The 25,930-nt window shown below is 39.1% G+C and overlaps 1 protein-coding gene and 1 pseudogene across 4 annotated transcripts in view; both read left to right on the forward strand.

The window, feature by feature from the left end:
* The window catches only part of LOC127650630 (NACHT, LRR and PYD domains-containing protein 12-like), a 32,053-nt pseudogene extending 21,274 nt beyond the window's left edge, over window positions 1–10,779 (forward strand).
* Window positions 10,780–11,138: 359 nt separating this feature from the next.
* The window catches only part of LOC127650625 (NACHT, LRR and PYD domains-containing protein 3-like), a 56,917-nt gene continuing 42,125 nt past the window's right edge, over window positions 11,139–25,930 (forward strand). For all 4 annotated transcript variants that reach the window (XM_052136152.1, XM_052136154.1, XM_052136153.1 and 1 more), the window contains exons 1-2: window positions 11,139–11,429; window positions 11,619–11,718. The gene's annotated coding sequence lies outside the window, so the exon portion shown is untranslated. The remainder of the gene's footprint in view (window positions 11,430–11,618; window positions 11,719–25,930) is intronic.

The following is a 25,930-nucleotide window of genomic DNA, read 5'->3' on the forward strand; positions in this document are numbered from 1 at the left end:
AAAATAGTAACCTGTGGGGAACACTTTACAGAGCTAACAAATAAAATAAAGATTAAAATAATAAAACATGAAACATACATGAACACAGAAGTAACAAACAGCTGAATTTAATAATTGCAGTGGCATAATTCTAAACAGAAGTCCAAATGGCCATCAGTGATTTAACAGGAAACAGCTTTGGCATCACTGTTATTTTTGTTAGTGGATAATGTGAATAAAAACCTAAATATAATTTAAAAAATAAGTATTTGCATTTATTTTGGATGATGAAGAGGACTTTTAAAATCGAAAAGTAATTTTTATACCAATTTTTATTATTTTTTATATCATCAAGTGTGTTTGTAACAATGCAATAAATATTCGTACCATTTTATGTTCATTTTACTTTAATTAATAATCACTTGATTTTGCGTTTGATGGCCGTGTATAATCTGAGTCGGAGCGTTGCATTGTGGAAGTCTCGTGCGGACTAACAAAATGTCGCAATCCCAACAGCAGGACATCTTTGGACTCAAAATGTAAAAACTGAGATAACCACTAATTACAAATGGCTAGCCCTGCAAATATATAGTGTTTGCCACAGATTTTATTTAAAAAAAACATGGTATGAGAGGCTAAGGTATGAAAGTTTATAGTCTATGGATAAAGGACATTGTCACACTGAGAAGAATCCTCGAGAAAAGCCTAAATTTTTTTTTAAAGCATCTCAACATGTGACAATTAACATCCTCACCCTCATATTTATTCTTCTCCTCTTCAGAGACTTCTATTCCAAACTGCAATAGCTCCTTTATTAATTGAGCAGTAGACATTTTCCCCAATTTTCTTAAAGCAACAACAACCGTAACGTCTGCATAAGCAATAAATATGTTTTAAATGTTTTGTTGCCGTTCATCGTGGTCTTCATTTCGAATTTAATTCAAATATGTCTGTTTTTGATGCAATGGTCAAAAATGTTTTAATTTGATAAAAAGTTTTTAAATCAAAAAATGAATACTAGAATATGAATAATTATTTAATGTTTAATATGGTGTTTTGATGTTATCATGAGCTGACATATATTAAATTAATAATAAAAAACTGACAAGTTATTCTAGTTGGAGCTCAACTGTAAAAAAAAAAAACAAAATAAAAAGTTAGTTACCATGATTATTACAGTAGTTACTAATGAAAAGCCAATCCTAAAGTGTAGAATCTTCTAATCATTCACAAGATATTCACACACACACACACACACACACACACGCACACATATATGTATATATGGAGACATACATTAAAACCTATTTATTAGATTTTTTTTTTTAAAGAGTATTTTCTTTTAATCAGAGGGAACATCATTTTAACCAAACAGCCAATGTAGCCAAGTAGATTCATAATGTTTAATACAAGACATAAATTGTGTTACAAGTAATGAAAGCATGTTTTCCACACAGTTTTTCAGTAAACAAAGAAGGATGAATGATGTTTATTCATATTACAAAACATTTCTGTGAATGAACACAGTGAACAAAAACAACAACTTCACACACTTGTGTTTTGGAACACAGTCAGGTTGAATATTATTGTAATATATGAGTGAATTATTATTAGACTTAGTGGAAAATAATTGTTGTATATAAAAGTGAGATATCTCTGAGAAATCTATTTCACCTGGAGCCTTTATTTTGGTGGGAAGACATTTGAGTTGATGGAGTACCAGAGGACAGTTTCAGATAGAGTCTCACAATTCACCTCTAGATTGTGAAGAGCACTTTACAAACATCTCAACGTCTGTCTCACATGAGGTTATCACTCAGAATCTGACAGTCTGATATCAACTCAAATGTTCCTCAGTTCCTCGACACAAACTCCATCTTAGGAACAGGGAAAATACAAAATATAATAAAAATACAAACCCAAAAGAAGAACACAAAACACAGCAATATCATAAACTAATGCACAGTGAGGAACAAACGACTGAATAAAAAGGTGTTTGAAGAAATGATGTTTCATTGTGGCTGGATTTCTGCAGGTGTCAAATGAAAAGTGATGCAATGAGAGTATTGCATTTATACATTGTTCCTCTATAGACCTTATTCACAGCAGTGCCATCTTTGATTTTTATGGTGCATTACAGTGAGGCTGTGAGAGATAGACGTTCAGTCTCTTCAATGGGTTATTCAGTCATTTAAAGTGTTTTAGCTACTTTTTAAAGGTTTGTATGATTGTTTCCCTTTTCTGCACATTATGGATAAAATATATTTATAAACAAAGTCTTTCAAAGAGAGAAAACTAAGCTTTCACTAAATTCACACTTGCATTCATATTCTAATTTCTTGAAGATGTGACACGATGTGAACACAGAGAAATGTGATGCTCACTGGTTTTTATGGTGCATTCTGGAATGTTTGGGGAGTGACTGTTTTAGTGCACTGGAACAATTTTGTGATTGGGACAATCCTAAAAATGGACGACTCCCTGACCAGTGTGCTGACTAATGATCTAAAGCTGATTGAGATGCACCATATGAGTTCAGTCTCAGTGTACTTCACAGGTACCAGCAGCCTGATGCTGATAATATTTATTTTCTATTTAACCTTTTTTCTCCTTCACATTGAAGTGAACAGGGTACTCTCCTCAACAACCACTAGTGAGCAGCATCCATATGGATGATGCAACAGCAGATATTGTGCACTGGTATGCTCACCCCACTCCAGCTATTGGTGGAGAGGAGAGAGTTATCGAGCCAATTAGTGGCTGAGGATTATTAGGAGGCCATGATTGAGAAGGGCCAAATGGGAGGGGGGGGTTATACCCCTACTCTTTACAACAAGTGCTCTAGGATTTTTTTAATATCTCATCCAAAGGACAGTGTCTTTTTACAGTATAATGTCCCCTTCACTATACTGGGGCATTAAGACCCACACAGACACACAGGGTGAGCACCCCCTTCTGGCCTCCCTAATATCTCTTCCAGTCACAAACTTAGTCTTCCCAAGGAGGTCTCCCATCCAGGTACTGACCAGGCTCAACCTTGCTTAGCTTCAGTGGCAACCAGTCTTGAGTTACAGGTTAATATGGCTGCTGTTAAATGCTGATGTGCGTTTGTAGATTATTTGATTGGTTATATGCATGTTTTTAGATTATCTGACTGTTATGTTTGTGTGTTTGTAGATTATCTGGCTGTATGGTGACAGAGAAAGGCTGTTGTTCTGTGGCATCAGCTCTGAGATCAAATCTCTCACACCTGAAAGAGCTGGATCTGAGCTACAATCACCCAGGAGAATCAGGAGTCAAGCTGCTCTCTGAAAGACTCAACGATCCAAACTGCACACTGGACAAACTTAAGTATGTTGAGCTGTAAAACCCTGTTTATACCAATATTAACCCCTTAAACCCAGGCCCTAATTGGTCTTGAATTTATTGAATGGTCAGTGAATTCACTGAAACAGCACCTGTATTTATTCCTTTTAAAAAATGTAAATCCTTAACAAATACTCACAGATGACATATATTTTTAATGTTTCATTAGAATGAGGTCTTTTTTGTAATCATATTTTATATAGAATATTATTTTTACTCATTTTAGGAAAACAATTCAAAAGAACAATCTTTAAGCATCTGTCACTTAACCCTTTCACACTTACTGGTGCATATTTGTGATGGTTTATGACTGGCACCCTTAGAGTAGCGTCACACATTTGTGTTTCTGCAGCATTCAGTGCTGTCAGATTCAAATCTGTTTTCATGCCAACACTAAACTGCTCTGCCCAAGTGCCTGTAATTCTTATTTACACAAACTGATGATTTGTATGATTATTTTATGACATTGACATCCAAATGGTCACAAAATTACTACTATAAAAGTTTACATTTACAGTTATGCATTTGACAGACGCTTTTATCCAAAGCGACTTACAGAGCCCTTATTACAGGGACCATTCCCCCCGGAGGAAACTGGAGTTAAGTGCCTTGTTCAAGGACACAATGGTGGTGTCTGTGGGGATCGGACCAGCGACCTTCTGATTACCAGTTATGTGCTTTAGACCACTAGACCACCACCACTCCAGTTTACAACTCGTATACAAACAGTCAACACAAAATTGGGATCACTGATCCTCGCAGCCATGTCTGTTTACATTAGGTGATCATTCTGTTGTTAATCACAAGTATCTCAAACAGCAAAATTGTCTCTGATAGCACACATACATCAACCAGACGTCTATTTGATGTGTGTTTACATCTTAACAACATCTATTTTACATTGTTTGCTCATCTGCAATATGTCTATAATATGACAAATATTGTCTTGAATGTCAATAAGACATTCAGCAGATGTCTTTGAGACATTTATGATCTAGAATGTTGTAAATCTGATATTTAAGATGTTTAGTAGATGTTGCTTTCCAGATGAAAAGATCTAAAACAGACATCAGAGATGTACGTATATTAAACCTGTAAACACACACAGTCACAAACATTGTTACTCCTATCATTATAAGGACTCTCCATAGACACAATGATTTTTATAATATATATGATATCCCCTAAACCTAACCCTCACAGAAACATTTGGGATATTTACATTTAACAAAATATATATTATGTATGTTTGAATTACAATGACACTAGAGATGTCCTCATAAACCACATTTATAGCATAATACCTTTGTAACTACTAGTGTATAACCTAATAAAACCACCAAACACAGACACACACACACACACACACACAATGTACAGACAGACAGTATTTATGATTTCTGAATATTTTTATATATATGTATAAAAGACGAAGTAAAACAAATACAGTAGAGTAGACGAACCCATTTGTTTATATGTTTAGTATTTACAGTATGTTTAAATATATTTGTATCTATAAATGTTTTAATATGACAAATCAAGAATTCAGTATATTACTCGTCTACACTGAAGTGTCACGTGACCTCATTCTAACAGATTTTGCATTCCTTTGATATTTTGCGTGTGGACATAACTCACTCTGGGGGGCATTCAAGGGAATTCAGAAACTACTCATGAAAAGGGAAAAACTAAATTATTCAAGGTTTTAATTTAGAAAAAACACTTGAGTGTCTGATATTGCTGCATGAAGGTGTTTTTTGAAGCATTTTGTACATATTTAAACATTATTTTAATTATATTTGCAGTGTATTCTGCACACTTTCATTGGTCTGCATGTCAACAAAATATGAGACTCAGTTCCTAGATTAGTGTCATGTAAGACACAAAAGTTTGAACTTTGTTTGGGGGGGGTATAATCCCTGAAGGATTATATTATGCTCGTGATCGCGCACACACTCCATAGGGACGAGAGCAAGCATTTACCAAAACAATGATGTAACGTACAAAGAGACTGAATGACTGACAGATGAGGTAGCATAATTAAAATTACACAGTTATGATTGTTTTATTACAAACTTTGAGACTGTATATTATATTTGACTCTCCAGTGCTGGAACAGGGCTAAACCAAAGTGTGGATATCAGTCTGACTATGTGAGACTGTAGTTTGAATAATCACTTTTCTTTGCATGATACATTGACTGCATTTATATGATAGCTGATGTCGGCGTTAGCTAGCTAGTCAGCTTTATCAATAGCTGTTAGCTAAATTTGGTGGATGATGACAGTAACTGTTTATAAAATAGACTGTACATTATAAATATGTGACACAATTCAGTATTGATGTGATTCATCACAACTGACATTTTGATATATCGATGCACTATTGTTTTATAATAATAGGTGATATATGTTTTCTGTATAACCAAGTTACGCTGATGAATGTCTTTTTGCATTATCTTGAACATTGTCTAGCATTCATTTCATGTGTTATTGTAGTTTAGCTAAAATGACACAGATCAATCCTTATGGCTCAATATGTCACATGCTTTGCAGTTATGTAAGTTTACCTGTCCAATAAGAAAAACACCAATTCAGGGTCAGTTTTGATCCCCAAAACCAAACGAAGGTCCATCCAGGAATCAAATGCCCTGCCGATTTTCACTCTAGTTTTCACTCGACCACGATCACATTCCCGCTTAGCCAGACGGGATTCAGTAGATCAATGTTTTTTTGGCTTACTCAGAGTTTGTGTTGGAGTCAGTGTTGTGCTGGGACGTTTGCTGGATTCATCTCTAAGATAACGTTATCTAGTGTTGCAGTTTGTTGTCACTGTTGAATAGTGGAAGAGAAGCACTGAGGCTCTTGGGAGCGCAAATAAACGTCACATATTTGTGATTTTTCCCAGCAAAAGTGACCTGCTCCCTTCACATGAAAATCAGTCTACAGGCTTTAATAGGCAAACTAGGAAGTCTGTGAAGGGCTCATTTTATAAGTTGTGTTACAAGCCGTTCACACATTAGCAAAAAAAGGTGCTGCTTGCTTGATATAACCAAAATATTGTTGAAATGGTTTTGCAGTATTTGGTTGGGTAAGACTTTCCATTTTTATTGGATGGGGAACACAGTGGACAGTGACAGTGATTCAGGGAAAAGGTCTTTTAGTCTCTTACTTCAGTTTTCTTGCCTTGACAGTAAAAATTTATTCTTTATCAAAACTGCTATTCAAATAAAAGTGAAATGTTCAAATCTTACCGATCATAACAGAAGCAGCATCACTGGTAAATGATGCAAGAGTGTCTGCAGGTCTGCATTTCTCTGCTGTAATGATGTTGAAGATGGTTTCTGTAATAGTTGCAGCATCTCCAGTAGGGATGTAACGGTTTAACAGTTTCACGATATACCCCAGTTTAATAATAGATGATTTTCACACCATAGACATTCTTATGCACAGTATTGCATGAATATAAAATCTGTTTAAATATATAATGTCTGAACTTCTCTAAAATCCAAATAAGTTTAATGATGACATCATCAGATACATTTGATAAATCGTGATTTCCTCATTTTACATTGAATGGACACTTCATTTAAAGGCACGGCACGGGCTCATCTCACCACAAAGACATGTCCGACCCTGAACATTTATTTACACCATCAAAAGCTTTTTCTTGGTCCAAATCTAAAAATCCTACATTAAGATTATTGTCTCTGGCAAAAGAAATCAGATCATGTATTCAAAACAAATGATCAAATATTGTGCATTTAGGAATACAATATGACTGGTCAGCGTGAATTAATTTAGATATGTAAAGTTTGAATCTGTTGGTTAATGCTTTGGACAGTATCTTATAGTACATTTATTTCACTGCTGAAATCTGCAGTATGAGAGTATTTTGGACATTTTGGGTTTGGCACCATTAATGGTTCTCAGTTATTCTGTTTGGAAAGTTTGTTGCATCGTCCCATGAAATCTGTGTGTAACGTATGACCTTGTCTTGTTTCCTGTTTCCCCTTTGTTTTCCATTTTTGATACTTTCTTCACTCCATAGTTTTCACTTTTGAACCTTTTGTACCTCCATAGTCTTGTTAGCCATCGTGTTCATTGTTCATTGTTTTCACCTGTCCTCGATTAGTTTTTCATTGGTTTCTGTTTAGCACCTTGTCATGTGATTTTGAGTTCTGTTTGTTCATTGGCCCTTTCATGTATTTATACCCTGTCCGTTTGTTCAACCCTTGTCGATCGTTGTTTGTTGTGGATGTTAGTTTACGTTGTCAGCCTGCTCTGTGTTTCCTGCCCTTGTGCTCTGTTTATGTTTATTTCCCCATCGCGGGTGTTCCTTTGTGTTTTGTTTTAGTAATAAATATACTGCATTTGGATCCTCAACTTTGTCTCCCTCGTTGTCCTACCGCTAACTCGTGACACTGTGGAGGATAATATATTTAGATGCAAACGGATTGTGTTTATATGAACTGTTACGATGAGCTTATTTTCATTTTATATTATTTATTATTTGCTTAAGTGCAGCACAACAGCAAGACTACAATATGTTTAATACTAATAATATGTTTTATTTGTAAAGTACTAAATAGGGTTTATAAAGTGCATTAGCATACAGGAAATGAACAGTGATACTGTAGCACATTTGCTTGTGTTGTGCTCTGTCACTGTATTAAGCTCATTAAAAAGTGTTACAAATAAACACAATAGCACACAAATATGTTTAAAATGATGTACACTCTCATTAGATGATGACTCCAGTCAGATACTGACCTCAATAAAAGCTGTTTAATTTGACATTGAGCGGGTCGCCCCTCATGGATGCTGCCATGTTGACCGCACATAACAAACTGTCTTGCAGTTGATCAGTTACTACCACTAATAATATCAATAATGATCACAGATAAACGGTGTGACATCAAGCACCAAGAGCGAGCACACAACGGTCTCATCAGCCGCCAGAGAGATTACGAGTCGCAGCAGTCCATCTTACAGACATTTTTGTGTGGCGCAGCAGCAGTTAACAGGGGCGGTGCAGGATTTTTCACAGGGGGGGTCGGGCAGTGATCAGTCTGTAGTGTCAGTATAAAGTCCAAAACCACTGGTACTATTGGGACGAATAAGAGCCAGATAAAAACTTACTGCTGCACTTTTAAAAGCGGCGCTAACACTGATCTGGAGCCGTTTCATAACCCAGAATTAAAAGTGTTGCTAATCACCTTTCAGAGTTACAAGTGTGAAACGTTACTTTACTGGAGGTTAAAGCGGGTTAAAAGACAATAACCCAGGGTTAAGTGCAGTGTGAAAGCACTTGAGTTTATTGTTGGTGGGATGTTGTGTGTGTGTATTGCAGGGGTGTCAAACTCAGTTCCTGGACCCCTCACACCCCTCATGTGTTGTAAGACTGTCAGTGGATTGAAATATTGAATCACGATTAATCACATATTTGTTTTGTTGTTAGTGTTAACACATTCAGTTCCAGGAAAACTAAATAACAGTCCTGTGTGTCTTTATTAGATTCTTTTCTGAAAGTTTCAACTAGTTGATAAAAAATGAGGCTAGAAAACCATCAAACATTTACATGCCAATAAAGCTAATAAATATAAATTAATAAAGAGAGAGAGAGAGAGAGAGAGAGAGAGAGACATTCTCTGTGTGTTATTTCAAATAAAATCACTTTGAAGTAAGTTTCAGGTGAGCTGAATGTGATGTCATCATTTGTGTGTGTTTGTGTTTTTATAGTGTGGATCATGGAGGAGAGTTCAGGATTACAGCAGGACCACGCAAATGTAGGTCTACACACACACACACACACACACACACACACACACACACTCACTCATACACAAACACACACACTCACTCACACACAAACACAAACAAACACACTCACACACACACTCACTCACTCACACACACACACACACACACACACTGGTTTAGTGATTGTTGTGTTTTAAGCGTTTTTTCTCTTCTTGTGTTCAGATGTCTGTGATCTCACACTGGATTCAAACACACACACACAAACACTCACTCACACACACACACACACTCACACACACACACTCATACACACTCACACACACACACACACACACACACACACACACACACACACACACACACACACACACTGGTTTAGTGATTGTTGTGTTTTAAGTGTTTTTTCTCTTCTTGTGTTCAGATGTCTGTGATCTCACACTGGATTCAAACACACACACACTCACACACACTCACACACACACACACACACACACACACTGGTTTAGTGATTGTTGTGTTTTAAGTGTTTTTTCTCTTCTTGTGTTCAGATGTCTGTGATCTCACACTGGATTCAAACACACACACACAAACACTCACACACACTCACACACACACACACTCACACACACACACTCATACACACTCACACACACTCACACACACACTCACACACACACACACACACACACACTGGTTTAGTGATTGTTGTGTTTTAAGTGTTTTTTCTCTTCTTGTGTTCAGATGTCTGTGATCTCACACTGGATTCAAACACACACACACTCACACACACTCACACACACACACACACACACACACACTGGTTTAGTGATTGTTGTGTTTTAAGTGTTTTTTCTCTTCTTGTGTTCAGATGTCTGTGATCTCACACTGGATTCAAACACACACACACACTCACACACACTCACACACACACTCACACACACACACTCACACACACTCACACACACTCACACACACACTCACACACACACACACACACACACACTGGTTTAGTGATTGTTGTGTTTTAAGTGTTTTTTCTCTTCTTGTGTTCAGATGTCTGTGATCTCACACTGGATTCAAACACAGTAAACACTGGATTCATTCTGTCTGAGGGGAACAGGAAGGTGACACGTGTGAGAAAGCGTCAGTCATATCCTGATCATCCAAGAGATTTGATGTGTGTCGTCAGGTTCTGTGTAGAGAGAGTCTGACTGGACGCTGTTACTGGGAGACTCAATGGAGTGGAGATGGTGCTGATATATCAGTGTCATATAAAGAAATCAGCAGGAAAGGAGCGAGTGATGACTGTGTGTTTGGACTCAATATAAACTCCTGGAGTGTGTACTGCTATAATAACATATTCATTAATAACAGATTCACTGTCTATCACAATAATAACAGCACTGTCATACGTCCCCCTTCACACGGCTGTAAGAGAGTAGGAGTGTATGTGGACTGTCCGGCCGGCACTCTGTCCTTCTACAGCGTCTCTGACACACACACACTCACACACTTACACACACTCATCACCACATTCACTCGACCCCTCTATGCTGGATTTAGAGTTTATCCTGATTCCTCAGTGTGTGTGTGTGTGAAATGGATCTTTATCACAATATGCAAATTTTTTGAGAAGGACCTGTAGGCCCAAAAATAAAAAAGATTACTGGATTACACTTCTTATTTTAGTGGATTAGAGAAAAGGAGATAGGAGAGAAAGATTATTAATTCATTAATGATTAAAATCATAAAATAATATCTGAAGAAATGTACACATTTTACTCCAAACTTTATGGCTCTGAATATTCAAGATATGACTCCGATATTTTCCTTGGTGGTTTGAGAAGGACCTGTATATATGTTTCCTTTCATTATATCTACAGAAAGTCAAATGGGTTTTAAACGGCTTGTAAATAATGATAGGATTTTTGAGTGAGCTTCTCTTTTCATTTAGACTTTCATCCTTTTCCCCTTTGTACTTAAAATGAAGAGAAAAAACCCAAAGGACAGAATGTCCTTCTTTAATAAGAAAAAGAAAAATAGTGGTCAGTCAAGACTGAAGAGAGAAGATGCTTGTGGAAAAGAGTCAGAAATACATGAAAGCTTTAGAGAAAGAAGAAAGTCCAGAAGAACATCCCACCAGCAAGGTATTTTAGTTGTGGAGAGAGTCAGCAGGTCTGGAGGCAGAGAGCAGACAGACAGCAACCTGGAGACTTCTAGAGCAAGAAGAGAAAAGAGATGACTCTGCCGAGTGCGACTTTGAGGCAGAGTGTGAGCAAGATGAGCCCTGAGCATCTACAAGCACTTCATCTGAACCGCCAGGTTTGTCAAGGAGCTTAAATTGTCAGTCGCTATAGGCCAGTTGTCTATAGACATGTTTAGGCTGATTGAGATGAGAATTCTCAGCTTTAGCTCTTTTTGTTTTTCCAAAAACGTTTTCTGTTTTAATCATTGGAGCTTGACTTATACCTATGGAATAAATAATTATTCACTGTGACTCATATTACACAGATATCTCCAAGAGTAGAGATCATCCACCTGTGCAGCCACTCTTAACAACATATCCAAAGACACTGATGGGGGACAGGAAGAGGAGCTTCAAAGCAGAATGGTACAAGATTCATCCCTGGCTTGAGTACTCCAGAATATTAGACTCTGCATATTGTTACGCCTGTCGACATTTTAGCCCTCCCAACAGCCCAGTGTCAGTTTTTGAGAGTGGTTTTAAAAACTGGAAGAAGGCAACTACAAGGGAGGGAACGAACCGAGTACGGGCCTGAGCGGTGGGGGGTGCGCATCTGAGACTCGTAGTGACGGATTAATTGACAGCTGCTGTCAGACTCTATGTTATTATTATTCCTCACACGGTCGCAAGACGACATGTACATGAATCTGGCGTGGTGAGCTTGAACCTGCTTACGTCAGCTGTCACCGCTTACGTCACGAAGTACGCAAACAGCCAATAGGAAAATTCAACTGCAGTAGCCACCGTTCAACCTGAAGAGGGCAGCACTCAGACGTTTTTACACCATATATTGTAGAATTAAAACACTTTCTACACAAATGTCAAAAAAATTACTTGAATCAATGACCAGTACTAATAAAGCCCCATTCTTACAGATCATTAACTAAAAAAAGTTGGTTTAGGGTTTAGTTACCCTTTAACAAAAATGTTTTGTAGCAGTGTTTAAGTATTTGACACTACACCCCATCTACTTCCGGCGCATCGGCTTAATGTCTTTAATGGACGTGTCCAAGTGAACATTCAAACCGTTTATTTGTCTTGTTGGCATGAGTAGCGTCAGCGCATGCGGTGGAAAATGGTGCAGGACACTCGTTTACTGTTGGCACGACGCAATGTGCAGCAACAGACACTTTCTGTGTAAACAGCATCATTGATTATAAGACAATATATTTGTTTTTGATGCGAAGCAAGCATCCAGTGTAGACAGGGTGTTAGAGGTTTGTTTAAAACAGCAAACTGTATTTTACAGTATACTAGCTAATAAAATGTCAAACAAAGTGAATTCTGCAAACAACAACAGGCTTTCAGTATGAATCACAAGGACCTTCTGCTTTCTGGACAAATGTTGTTACAGAAAGTAAAGTGATTTCTGGGTTACTATATTGTGTATTTCCTTTAATAATGATCAGAAATTCTCAAACTAATTCTTGGGAGTGAGTTATTGAGAATGTTTAAAAACTTTATCATTGAGAAATCTCATTCTACATGACGAGGAACCACTGTAACACTCAAATGCCAATTAATGGTCACGAACTTAACCCCAACGTGTAGCTATAAACTCCTTAAAGAAATACTCTATCAGAAAATATTGATCCTGTCCTTTTTTCCTCACCCTAATGATGTTCCATCCAAACTTGTATGACTTCCTTTCATGCACAGTGTTATCATGGTATGAACTTACTTTTTCTTTCCTATGTAGTTGAATTTTTGGATGAATTTGACTCTTATCCTGCTGATTGTCTTTGCAGTGACTGGTGTACTGACACACTGTGCATAAAAGAGAAAGAACAACAAATCGAATCCATATTATCATTGTCATTATCACATACATCAACAACCTTAACCTACATTTCCTCACTGCTCTCTGACCCCAAGAAAGTTCTGGGGTGTTTCTGGCACTGCCCCCTCCCTAATGCTCAATCCTTTCTTGGCCTTTTTGTGTTGGACTGGCTGTTCTCTACACCAGTGGTCACCAACCTTTTTGAGCCCAAGATCCCTGACCTCAGCCCTGATTAAAGGCAAGATCTACCTAATGAAGCAAGAGAAAAAAAGCCAAAATACTTCCAACTTGAGGCCTTTTATTTAGGCAGACTGTAACTGGTGTATTAAACAGGTCGTAGCTATTGCTTTAAGAACTTTACATCACAACATCAATTTTAAGTTGCATTAAATTCATATGAATACAAATAGGAAAGGAATGTGGCCTATTTTCTATTTACTTTATAGAATTATGTAGGTAGGGCCTTTGAAAAATTAGGTGATAAGAGGGAACTTTAAAATTAATGAATGCATTAGCTATCATGAACTAATAATGAACGGCATTTATGAATTATGTAGATAAGGTTATTTTGTTCATAGTGGAAGAAAATCAACACATTTTGTAATGAGCAGATCATATGTATCCATTAATATATGAGCAGATCATATGTATCCATTAATATATCCATTATATTATTAATATCCATTAATAACAGTTAATTGTGAAGCTTATGATATTGCTTCATGTATGTTAGTTATTTACTTTGTATCATTTAAGAAAGCAGATTAATGGCAATAACTTCCCCAGTAAATTAAACTAAACGCAGGTCTAGTCCATTTTATGCAGCATCACTTTCACAGTACCAAGAGGCAAAACGTTTGCAGTAAAGTTCACTCAAGTCAGTGCGATGCCTGTGATTGAATACTGTCTGTGAGTTCTTTGTAGTTTGGCTCATAGCTGCAGACAGCCAGTCTGAGGCAGTCTGTGAGGTGTCTGTCAGTAAGGCGGCTCCTATACTTTGATTTTATTATTTTCATTTGTGAAAATGCCATTTCGCAGAGCAGGGACGTGCAAAGACATTTTTTGGGGCAGGGGCTCAAGTGGAAAAAAAGGGCACTTTGCATAATTATTTAGTAAAAAAAAAAAAAAATTAAACAAAACATAAAAAATATTAACACAACTCTGACTTCCTTACCAATTTTTTTGAATTCCCTCACACTCACGCAATCTATATTAACAGATTTCGTTTGACTTGGTGGGTGCATAGATTCCTAAAATAATTCCCACTGGTTAAATGCTGTTTAAACAAGGCTAATATCATTAATAATTTAACAATTACATTTACCAAATAAATCCAATTACAATAGAAAAACCAACATACACGTTCAGTAAGACACTGACTAATTGTGATATTACAAGTGACCTTAATATAGTAGGCTAATATATTGCCATTGATTACTGCAGGTAAATCAACGTGTTACTATATAAAACTAAATAGGCTATGTATTTTTTTTTTAAAACATCCTCACCATCAGCATTGGTGTGTTCCACCTCAACATGTCCGACGAGGATGTTTGTGGGCTGTCCATCAAGCAGGATGCGGACATACACCCATAGGCGGAAATTGAGGGTTGTCCCCCCCCTAAAATATCATTACAATATGTGTATTGTAATAATATAATGATATATTCTTAAAATAATTGTTTAAGAAATTAAATAATACAAATGCAAATGGGGCAACAACAAAAAACCCCTTGGTGTCCCCTTCAAAAATTGCTCTTGAGAATTGTTATGTTTATTGTCCCCCCCAACATTTTGATGAAATTTTCGCCCCTGCATACACCATCACACACTAGCCTACTTGACAGGCATTTCGGTGTCTCCATCATTGATGATTGAGATGTACTGAACTGACAATACTTTATCTGCGGTGTTCTCGCGGATGGTATCTGCTATCACGCCGATAATGACTTGTCATTTTCATATGTCATGTAGATTTCAACACTGTTCATTTTCATGAGCTGCAACATGGGTTTAAATTTAGTAAAGGTGAGCTCTTCTATGGTGGTGTTAAATTTCACGTTCAGCTCTGCCAATTGAGCGGAATGTCCGGCAGCATCCTGGTGATTAAAAGCTTCAACAATCGAATCTGATCCTGAATTCTTTGGCACACACTTATTTTGGCGTTTCTTGTGCTTGGCATTCTCCCCTTGTTTAATTAAGCTCTTGCGCTTAAAATGTGTGGATTCAGTGGCGAAGGCAGTGTTACCTGTGTAAGATTTATAAGTTCATATTTCATATTTGGAAGTTGTAATGCTCAGAATTTAATATAATTTATATTTGAGTAATTTACTAGGAATGTATTTGCAATGTTTAGTCAGTTAATTATTTACGTGTTTACATATTTAACACGGTCAGGATATTCTGCTGAATCTGCCTCTCTGATTCTCTCATGTTTACCTCAGTCTATGTTCTCGCTTCTGATTGGTTAGTTCAGTCACGTGGAAGGTCTGAACAAGGAAATGTTGTAGTTGTGATCGGTGTTCAGTAAAGTACTACTTTGGAAAGTCCTCCGTCTCCATTCTGTTGTTTATTATCATAAGGAGTGATCCACCACCACATACAGAACCCTCACGTTACATTTGGTGGCAGCGTGGTGTTATTTTGGTGGTTTTGGCGCATTTGGTGAGTTTTATTCCTACGAACTGTGGATGCGTTCACTTTTTTTTTGTGCCATCTGGATTTTACACTCTTTGAGAGCAGTGGATTACCTGAACACTAGTTGGAGATATTAATGGACTTTTGCAGTATTTTTTTTTTCTACTTTACGTGCTTTTTGTGATTTTTGGACTGAATATTTTGTCTCCATGTCGGCTGATGAAAGTGAGGCTGTGCTGCAGTCTCCTCCCTCACAACGACGGCGAGCTGCTAATGTTACATCGACAGGTGCTGCTTCTCTAGCCACACACGCTGTCTCCGGTGCCCTAAAAATTGATCTTCCACCTGCTTTTAAAGGAGATGGGACTGAATCATTCACAAGTTGGTCTCGACGTTTTGAAGTGGCAGTGCAGGCTATGAGTTCAACTGATACGGATCTGCCTCACGGTGATGGCCGCCGTCCTCCCTACTCGCCTAGCAGATGTTGCATTTCTGTATTGGGACAGCCTTCCTTCTTCAATACAGAGGGACTATGATTCAGTAAAGGAGAAACTCAGGGATGTTTTTGGACCAATATACTCCCTGCCATTCTTCCAGACACATGTGAATGCTCGACCTCGTCGACCAGGTGAAAGTTTGGATGTGTACAGTGCTGACATCACTCGTCTTGTACTAGAAGCCTTTCCGAACTATGACCACAATGCACTAGAGGGTGAAAAATTTCGCCGCTTTGTTGCTGGCTTGGACCCAAATCTTCAGTCAAAAGTCCATGAGCTGGGTGCGGAAGATCTTGAGGATGCCCTGCGTATCGCCAGCCGCTGTGAGAGAGCACGTGCAGCGCTCCAACTGACAACTGTAGGGTCTCTACACACTCAATCTTCCGAGCAGGTAGCTATGGTTCGTCCAAAACCTACTGATGACAAGCTTCTGCATGCAGTTGAACAGCTGACTCTTACTGTCAACAGCTTACAAAGTGAAGTACACCTGTTACGAGAGAAACACAGTTACCTGGCTCAGCCGTAGACTCCAAACTTCAAAGGTTTTCCTCCGACGATGCTCGATACAGTGCACGCGGTGTCTCTCCACAACCCTACCATAACAGACAACACCGTAGAGACAATTACTTACCTGAGCAGCATCATGGTCAAGATTCAGGGTCCTGCTATGAACATTGTCCTTCTTCCCCTGTTCCTCAGAGAGACCGTCAATGGCATGACAATGACAGACGTGACCGGCATCGCTCTCCCTCACGCCAGTCCTATCAGTACTCTAGATATGGTCGCCATGACAAGGATGACACAAACAGATACAGACGCAGCCCTAGTCCTGCTTCACAGGGAAACAGAGATGCAAGTCCACACGCTAGAGGCAGTGTTCGCTTCCAGTCTCCTGAGAGATACCCACACTCTGGCTCCAACCGTCAGGGAAACTTCCATTAGCTGCTGTTGAGGGGCAAACATCAGCTACTGTCTCACAGCCCCAGAATGATTCCCCCAAGTTAATGCCTGACAAGAATGACTCAAACCCTGATGATTCTGTCTCTTCTACAATCTTGGCTATTGTTGAGGGCATTGAAGTTTGCACTTTAATTGACTCTGGTTCTACTGTCTCCATTGTGAGCGAAGATTTTCGTAACGCTCACCCAGCATTGAGAAAACGTCCCATGACTTCCTCCTCTCTGCCAGCTCGCTCAGTCAATGGACAGTGCCTGGACATTTTAGGCAAGTTAGCGATTGGAATCAGACTTGGACATCAGGTATGGCAACAGGATTTCGAAATTCTCAGAGGTGCTTGCCAGCCAGTCATTCTTGGTTTCGATTTTCTGCGGAAAAACCATGCTCTCCTTGACATCAACAACAAAATGCTGCAACTTTGGGACATGAAAATTCCTCTCTTGCCCAAAGGACATGAAGTGGCCGCCTGCTGTAATGTGTCTGTGCTAGCGGCCACTAAGATTCCAGCTATGAGTGAAACCCTTATCACAGCCTGTGTGTCAGCCGCTACACCTGCTTCTCCCATGCCAACTGACTACTATGGTGTTCTTATGCCCAACCCATCGTGTGACGTCATTGTGGCACATTCTCTCAGTGAGGTTCAAAATGGCACAACTGTTGTTCGAATCTTAAATCCCTCCAGAGATGACGTTGAGCTGCATTCAGGTCAACACCTGGGTGAGTTTCATTCGGCTTCATCTGTTGACATCATATCAGGTGGAGGGACAGAGTGTGCAACCTCCCCCGTTCATGATTTATCTCCATCTGTCCAGATAAATGACAGCGACCTGTCACCTTCCCAAGCTCAGGCTCTGAAATCACTGCTTCAGAAATACTCAGCAGTATTCAGTAAACACTCAGAGGACAGAGGTCGCACGAGCATCATCAAGCATCAAATCCGCACCGGTGAGGCCACACCAATTAAACAGAGAGCCTATAGAGTGACACCAGACCAGAGAGCTGAAATACAGACTCAAGTTGAAAACCTGTTAAAAGCAGATGTCATTGAAGAAAGCTACAGTCCCTGGGCTGCGCCAGTTGTGTTGGTGCGCAAGAAAAATGGCACATGGCGTTTCTGCCTGGACTACAGAAAACTAAATGCAGTGACAATCAAAGATTCCCACCCTCTTCCGAGAGTCGACGACGCACTGGATGCTTTGTCGGGCTCTGCCTGGTTCTCCACAATGGACCTGCAACATGGCTATTGGCAAGTTGAGCTGCAGGAGGTAGACCGTGAAAAAACAGCATTCACAACAGGTAGTGGCCTTTATCACTTTAAAGTTATGCCAATGGGTCTCACCAACGCTCCAGCCACATGCCAGCGCTTGATGGAAATGGTACTTCGTGGCCTCCCATGGGAAACCTGCCTTGTGTATTTGGATGATGTCCTCATCTACAGCCGTTCTTTCAGTGAACATCTCCAGCACCTGGAAGAAATTCTCTCCAGATTCCAGTCAAGTGGCTTGAAGCTGAATCCCTCAAAATGCTGTTTTGCCAGAGATCAGGTACACTTTCTGGGCCATGTTGTATCCAAAGACGGCATTCAGCCAGACCCGCGAAATGTGAAAAGTGTTCAAGACTGGCCTATTCCACGGTCAGCTACAGAAGTAAGAGCATTCCTGGGACTTTGTTCATATTACCGTAAGTTCATCCGAAGCTTTGCGCATCATAGTGTTCCCCTGCACGCCCTCACAGAGAAGAATGCACCTTTCCAATGGACTTCTCAAAGTCAGGATGCATTCACCTATCTGAAACATGCACTCACAAATCCTCCAGTGGTTGCATTCCCTGATTTTACTGTGCCATTCTCCCTCTACACAGATGCTTCAGGCTCTGCTATTGGTGCTGTGCTTGCTCAGAGACAAGGGAATCAAGAAAAAGTGGTTGCTTATGCGAGTCATGTCCTCACAAAAGCAGAAAGAAAATGGTCAACATATGACAGAGAACTCTGGGCCATTGTCTGGGCTGTGCGACATTTCCGCCATTACCTCTACAAACAACCCTTTGTTATTGTCACTGACCACAAACCTCTCTTGGGTCTCAGAAAAATACCCATTGACAATGACAGAACTGGTCGTCGTGCACGCTGGGCTCTTGAAATTGATCCTTTTGAATGGACTGTAATTCACAAGGATGGCCACAGTCACCTCAATGCAGATGCCATGTCACGTCGCCCTGCTGACATCAGATCAACAGAGCAGAGCACTTGCTCCAGTGCGCTTGGTAATTTACACTCTGACAAGAGACATTCTAGTCTGAGTCCTGTGAGTCTGTCTAGTCCGGTCAGTTGTGTACATCACAGCCTCTGCAGTACGGATACAAAGACAGTTTGCTGTAACCTGACTGGACCACAGCCTCCTCCAGCATCCTCACAGTGTGTTTCACAGTCTGTCTCCTCCACATTTGTGCTTCAGTTCCCTGAAGAGGATTTCAAAAAGGAACAACAGCGGGACTCCTTACTGTCAGAGGTCATTAGCTGGACAGTTAAAGGACAGAAACCACCATACTGGTGCATGAAAAAACGCACACTTGCTGAGAAGGCACTTTGGCACGAGTTCCACAGACTTATCTTTCATAATGGTGTACTCTGCCGTAAAGTTTTCAAACCATCCACAACATCAGTGCTCCATCAACTAATTGTCCCTCATGCTTTGAAAGACACTGTTCTGCAGATGCTGCATGGAAATCCTGTAACTGGTCATCTATCTGCTGATAAGGTCCTGAAACGTGCTCAACAACTGTGCTACTGGCCCTTTATGTCACGTGACATCAAGTTGTGGTGCAAGCAATGTACTCCATGTGACGCCAGACGGAGTCCCACACCTCATCAGAGAGCTCCAATGAAAACAATTGTTGCTACTGAGCCATTCCAAAAGGTTGCAGCTGACATACTTGAGCTCCCCATCACGAGTCGTGGCAACAGGTATGTGCTTGTTGTCCAAGATTATTTCTCCAAGTATGTTAACCTCTATGCTATTCCAGACCAGCGTTCCATAACAGTTGCGAAGTGTCTGTTTGAAAACTTCATCTGTGAACATGGCATTCCGGAAATGCTTCACACTGATCAGGGACGTCAGTTTGAGTCTGACCTGGTAAAACATCTGTGTGACCTGCTGGGCATGCAGAAAACACGAACCAGCCCATATCATCCTCAGTGTGATGGCATGATTGAGAGGTTCAACAGGACACTTATTGATCAGTTAGCCAAGACACTTCTTCAGCAGCCTGGTGAATGGGATGATTGCCTCAACCAAGTTGCTTTGGCTTACAATACTAACCCACACTCTACAACAGGTTTCACACCATTCTTTCTCACACATGGTCATGAAGCCAGGATGCCGGCCAACATGCTGTTACCTAACAACACACCATCTTCGTCGATTACGGGTTCTCCTGCTGACTATGTTGCACAATTGACACAGAAACTTCAGTCTGCTTTCAGTTCTGCTGCATGGAACAGAGATTGGGCCCACAATCAGCAGAAACGACAGTATGACAAGAGTGTTAAGCACACTCCCTATGTTCCTGGAGACCTTGTCTGGTTAAATGACCCCACTAAAGCAAAACAAAAACTCGCTCCTCACTGGAAAGGCCCCTTTGAAATATTAGAGTGCCTTGGATCTGATGTGGATTCTCCTGGAGTGACATACAGGATTCACTACTTCCTGGATCAGTCTGATAAGTCCCAGATTGTCCACTACAACCGTCTCAGACCCTACCATGCTCCTGTGCCAGATCGTGGACATGAGACACCTACATGTGACTCTTTGCAGTCTCAACTTCCTTGTTTGACTGCATTGTCAGGTGCTTTGCCCTTTACGCCTTCAAAGTTGGCAGCCACAAAGAGCTACACTGTATCAGGCCACCGCAGTACTCCCTCATTAGTCCCTCCTACTGGCCATCCACAACCCCGAACACAGCCCCAATCCCGCTCTCCCCTGACTCAGTCTGGGTCTGCCCCCCCCTTTGGCTCAGTACACCAGTTTGACACTGTCCCCTCTTCTACTCCTCAAGTTCTTGGTTCTTTGCTACGCCCTGGGAAACGTCCAGTTCGACCTCCCAGGTTCCTTAAGGACTATGTCCTGGAGTGACACTGTTGCTTTCTTGTTGTTGTTTAAATTTACGTGGTTAGTTGATGGGAAACGGGGACGTTTCTTTTGTGGGAGGGGGAGGAAATGTAAGATTTAGAAGTTCATATTTCATATTTGGAAGTTGTAATGCTCAGAATTTAATATAATTTATATTTGAGTAATTTACTAGGAATGTATTTGCAATGTTTAGTCAGTTAATTATTTACGTGTTTACATATTTAACACGGTCAGGATATTCTGCTGAATCTGCCTCTCTGATTCTCTCATGTTTACCTCAGTCTATGTTCTCGCTTCTGATTGGTTAGTTCAGTCACGTGGAAGGTCTGAACAAGGAAATGTTGTAGTTGTGATCGGTGTTCAGTAAAGTACTACTTTGGAAAGTCCTCCGTCTCCATTCTGTTGTTTATTATCATAAGGAGTGATCCACCACCACATACAGAACCCTCACGTTACACCTGCAACAGTGAGCCTTTTTTATAGCGGAGACACTCAAAGTCTTTCAGCCACTCCGAAAACTGTAAGCCTTCTTTTCTGCTGGTGGATCCAGATTCACCACATGATCGCCATCACCAACTTCAGGAGTTACATTAGCTGTAACTTTAGGTGGCTTACAAAAGAAATCTCTCAGTGTTGTTTTCATCTTCTCTCTTCAGCTCTTTACATTTTGCATGCTAGTTAGCTCCCTGTCACGTGACATGGAGCACGGTGAAAAGGAGTGACGGCTAATATTAACCAATCCAAAATCTGCATTAGATTGTAAAGATCAAGAATGTAAATTGGTTATGTAATGTTGAATGTAGCGGATGACTGTTCACTGTATCAGCTCACAGCAGGCACATAGTGCAGTAATTAGTGAATATTTTGTAGAGAAATGAAAACCGGTTGTGTCCCAACAATTATTTGCTTTCGCACAGATGCTCCCAAATATATTTTGAGGATACCCAGATGACATTTCGGGAGCATATGCGACCAAAATGGTTGCAATTTTGAGACTTGTATCCTATTCACCTGCAGTGTCTTGACAAATAAAGCAAATTATCTAATTTTAATTAGTTAACACCTAATTTGCATATCATTGTGGCGATTGTGATGACGTTATTAAACACAAATTTGACTGTATTCACCTGTAATGTCTCCAATAAGTACAGTATATTGGCCTGTATTGCCATGATATATTGCCTTAGCTAGACTTTAACCTATTACATTAGCTAGTAGCTCATGAGTCATGAATGTTAGCAAGACACAAGTTAACTATATTTGCTTTTGGCTAATTAGCTGTAAAGTCGAGGCACTGTACATAACGCGGAGGGAGGGAGGGCGGGTATCGACAAAATCTCATCTACCGACCTGATGTTTTGATTTTTTATTCAATAAATATATTTGTTTGACAGGGAAGCTGTGCGCAAACAGGAATATATATATTAATTTATTTATAAAAAATTAAAAAAAACACCCCAGAAAAAAGGGCACTTTCTCTCGAGGAAGAAAAAGGGCAGGTGCTCAAGCCCCCTTTGATGTCTATGTGTGCACGTGCCTGACTCTAAGCTCCGCCTTTTCAACATTCATTTTGTTTCTGTTTTGAGTTATGGTGTAAGTAGTTTCCTTAATTATACTTATAATGCTGTTATTCTTAATATTTATTGTTGTGTAGTAATTTTGTTTTACGACACTAAACAATGTTCAAATAAAGCAACAAAAAAAAAATGTTGGCAAATGCGCATGAGTAATGGATCCATTCACCACAAAGGAGGAGGACGTGGAGTATTTAGAAGTGGAGGACGAGCTCTTGGATGTTGAGACAAATTCTCTTCTGAAGAGATTCTTTACCGAACACGGGTACAAACGGTTCTGGCTCGTGAAAGGTCCCGACTTCCCGACTAATCTTGCGCACCATGCCAAAACCAGACTCATCCTGCCGTTTGCCACAACATATCTGTCAGAGACTGCTTTTAACTCTCTGCTAACCATCAAAACAAAGACACGCAACAAACTATACGTGCACAATGACTTTCATCTGACTGTCAGGAAAATCACACCTGATATCTCTAGATCAAGAAATGCAGGACCAGAACTCACATTAAATATCCACACTTAAAAACAAAGACAACATTCAATCAGGAATACAAGAAATGACATGAATAAATATGCATATCTTTTTATATCATTTATAAATATGCAATGCAAATTTATTTGGTTATTGTTCTTAAATTATTTGATGTATTTTTTTAGGTTAATAATACAATTGATAAATGAGTTTGATAATATGAGGTGATTTCTCTGATTAATTGATATTCACATTAACAGATTATAATTTACTCCTGTTATTTTTTCATCAGTTTTAGAAAGTAAAAGTGGAGTCTGTTGTTGCAAAGAAAAATCTGTCCTTGTGAATCGTTGCATGTTGCAGCTGATTGTTTTCATTCTGCTGTTGATGCATTTATTACAAACTTCACAACTGATGATGTAATTCCTGTCAGTAAATGAAATGTGTGTCTGATCGGGTCTTTAAGGATTGTGAATGTTAAAATAGGGGTCTCCTGGAAAAAAAAGGTTGTGAACCACTGCGGGTTAGAGTCTGAACAAACACTGTGTGATGTTCCTCCATGGATATTTCCAATGTGGACTCGTAGATCAGAAGAGAGAATGGACTGACAGGAATGCAGATAACACTGGATATTTGATTCACGATTATGTAAAGAGGAATTATTATAACTATATGCCAATATTTACTGATGATCTAAAGATCCAGACTGTGCATACCTGAGTTTGATGTAGTCATATACAAAATAACGAATGACAGATTATCTGTATTTACAGCAGAAATAGCAGCTATAATATTAGTGTTCAATGGATAGAAGAAGGCCTGAGAGAGTTTCATTTGTTCTGACTCTATTGCCGCTCTTAATAGTTTCAATTCAAAAGAAACAATAAGAGATGATTTATTGATGGAGATATTTATGATAATGCTGAGAATACAAAGAGTTGTAATTAATGTACAGTTGTGTTGGGTTGCTGCTGATGTTGGTGTGGAGGGTGATGAGATAGCAGATGGGATGCAAAGAGAGTGTTGAAATTAAAGGACAATGAAATAATGAAAGTTTGGAAAAGATGAGGCCAAATGGAAGAACGGCAGTGAGGGAATCAGTAGCAGAAGAAGTGGGACACAGATAGCAAACAGAAATCAATTAAGCTGAAGACTCTCAAAGGAAAATGCAGAAGAGAAGAAGTGATTCTTTCAAGATTAAGACTCGGACATACTGGATTCAAATCCTTTATTTAATGGCAAAGTGTATATCAGATAAATGTGATGTTTGTAATGTTCCTGAACATGTTGAGCATGTCATAATGAGGTGTAATAAATATAATTCAGAGAGGAACATTTTATGTGATAAGATGTCTGAACTAGAACGAGGATGAAATTTACAAGAGATTTTAGGGATATGTGAGAAAATGAGGGAATGTTGTAAATCTCTCTTTACTTTTCTTTAAGATACAGGATTTATTTATTTATTGAGTAAACTGAAGTTCATAAAGGCCTGATGTTGCACACTTCAGTACAGCAGGTGGAGGATGAATCTAAACACATTGTTTTGTGACCGTCATTAAACTCAGAGAGAAAATGCAGTGAGGTGTCAATCAGAAATAAAGCACTGAAAAAGACAAAGAAAACTGATTCCTTCAAGACTCAATACTATATAAGAGATCTCAGACAGTTGTTAGAAAAGTATTTCGGGCTGCTAAAAGAATTTACTGGAGACCATTTTGTGGTGAAAGTTTAAATATTAGTGATTTATGGGGCATGATTAGAAAAATGTTAGGGATTGAAATGTACAGAACAGTACCGGTAATAATAGATGGGGATAAATATCAAATTTCTGACAAAAGCATTTGTTCAAATACATAGAAATATTAATATATCACAGGATATGAAAATACAAAGAGAACAAACTATGAGATAAAATACTGATATCATGGTCCAAAGAGGGTCTTCTGGATATATTTTGGATGTAGATTTGACATTATATGAACTTAAGCAGGCATTGTCAGGTACAAGACATACATCTCCAGGAAAAGACGATATATGCATGAAATGATAAAGCATCTATCAGATATATCATTGAATAATATATTACATCTTTTTAATAAGGTTTGGAAATTATGAAAGCTCTCAACTTCTTGGAAACATGGAGGAATTGTTCCTATAGCTAAACCAGGGAAGATCCATTCCATAGCAGCTAACTATAGACCGATTGCACTAACATCCGATTTATGCCAAATAATGGAAAGAATGGTGATAGCTAGACTAAACTACATGATCGAAAATAGAGATCCGTTATGTCCACATCAAAGTGGTTTAAGGAACATTTTATAGCGACATGATGGATTCAATTATATGCTTAGAGTCTGAAAGAAAGCAGTAGATGAAGTGGAAAAGAGGGCAAATAACTGGGATTTCAGAGTATCAGTAGAGAAAACTCGAGTCATTTGTTTCTCAAAAAGGAAGGGAACTCCACAAATAAGATTAAACTGTATGTACAAACATTAGAACAAGTCTCAGTAATGAGGTTTTTTGGGGG

The sequence above is a fragment of the Xyrauchen texanus genome, chromosome 10 (assembly GCF_025860055.1).
Source record: "Xyrauchen texanus isolate HMW12.3.18 chromosome 10, RBS_HiC_50CHRs, whole genome shotgun sequence".
NCBI classification, from domain to species: Eukaryota; Metazoa; Chordata; class Actinopteri; order Cypriniformes; family Catostomidae; genus Xyrauchen; species Xyrauchen texanus.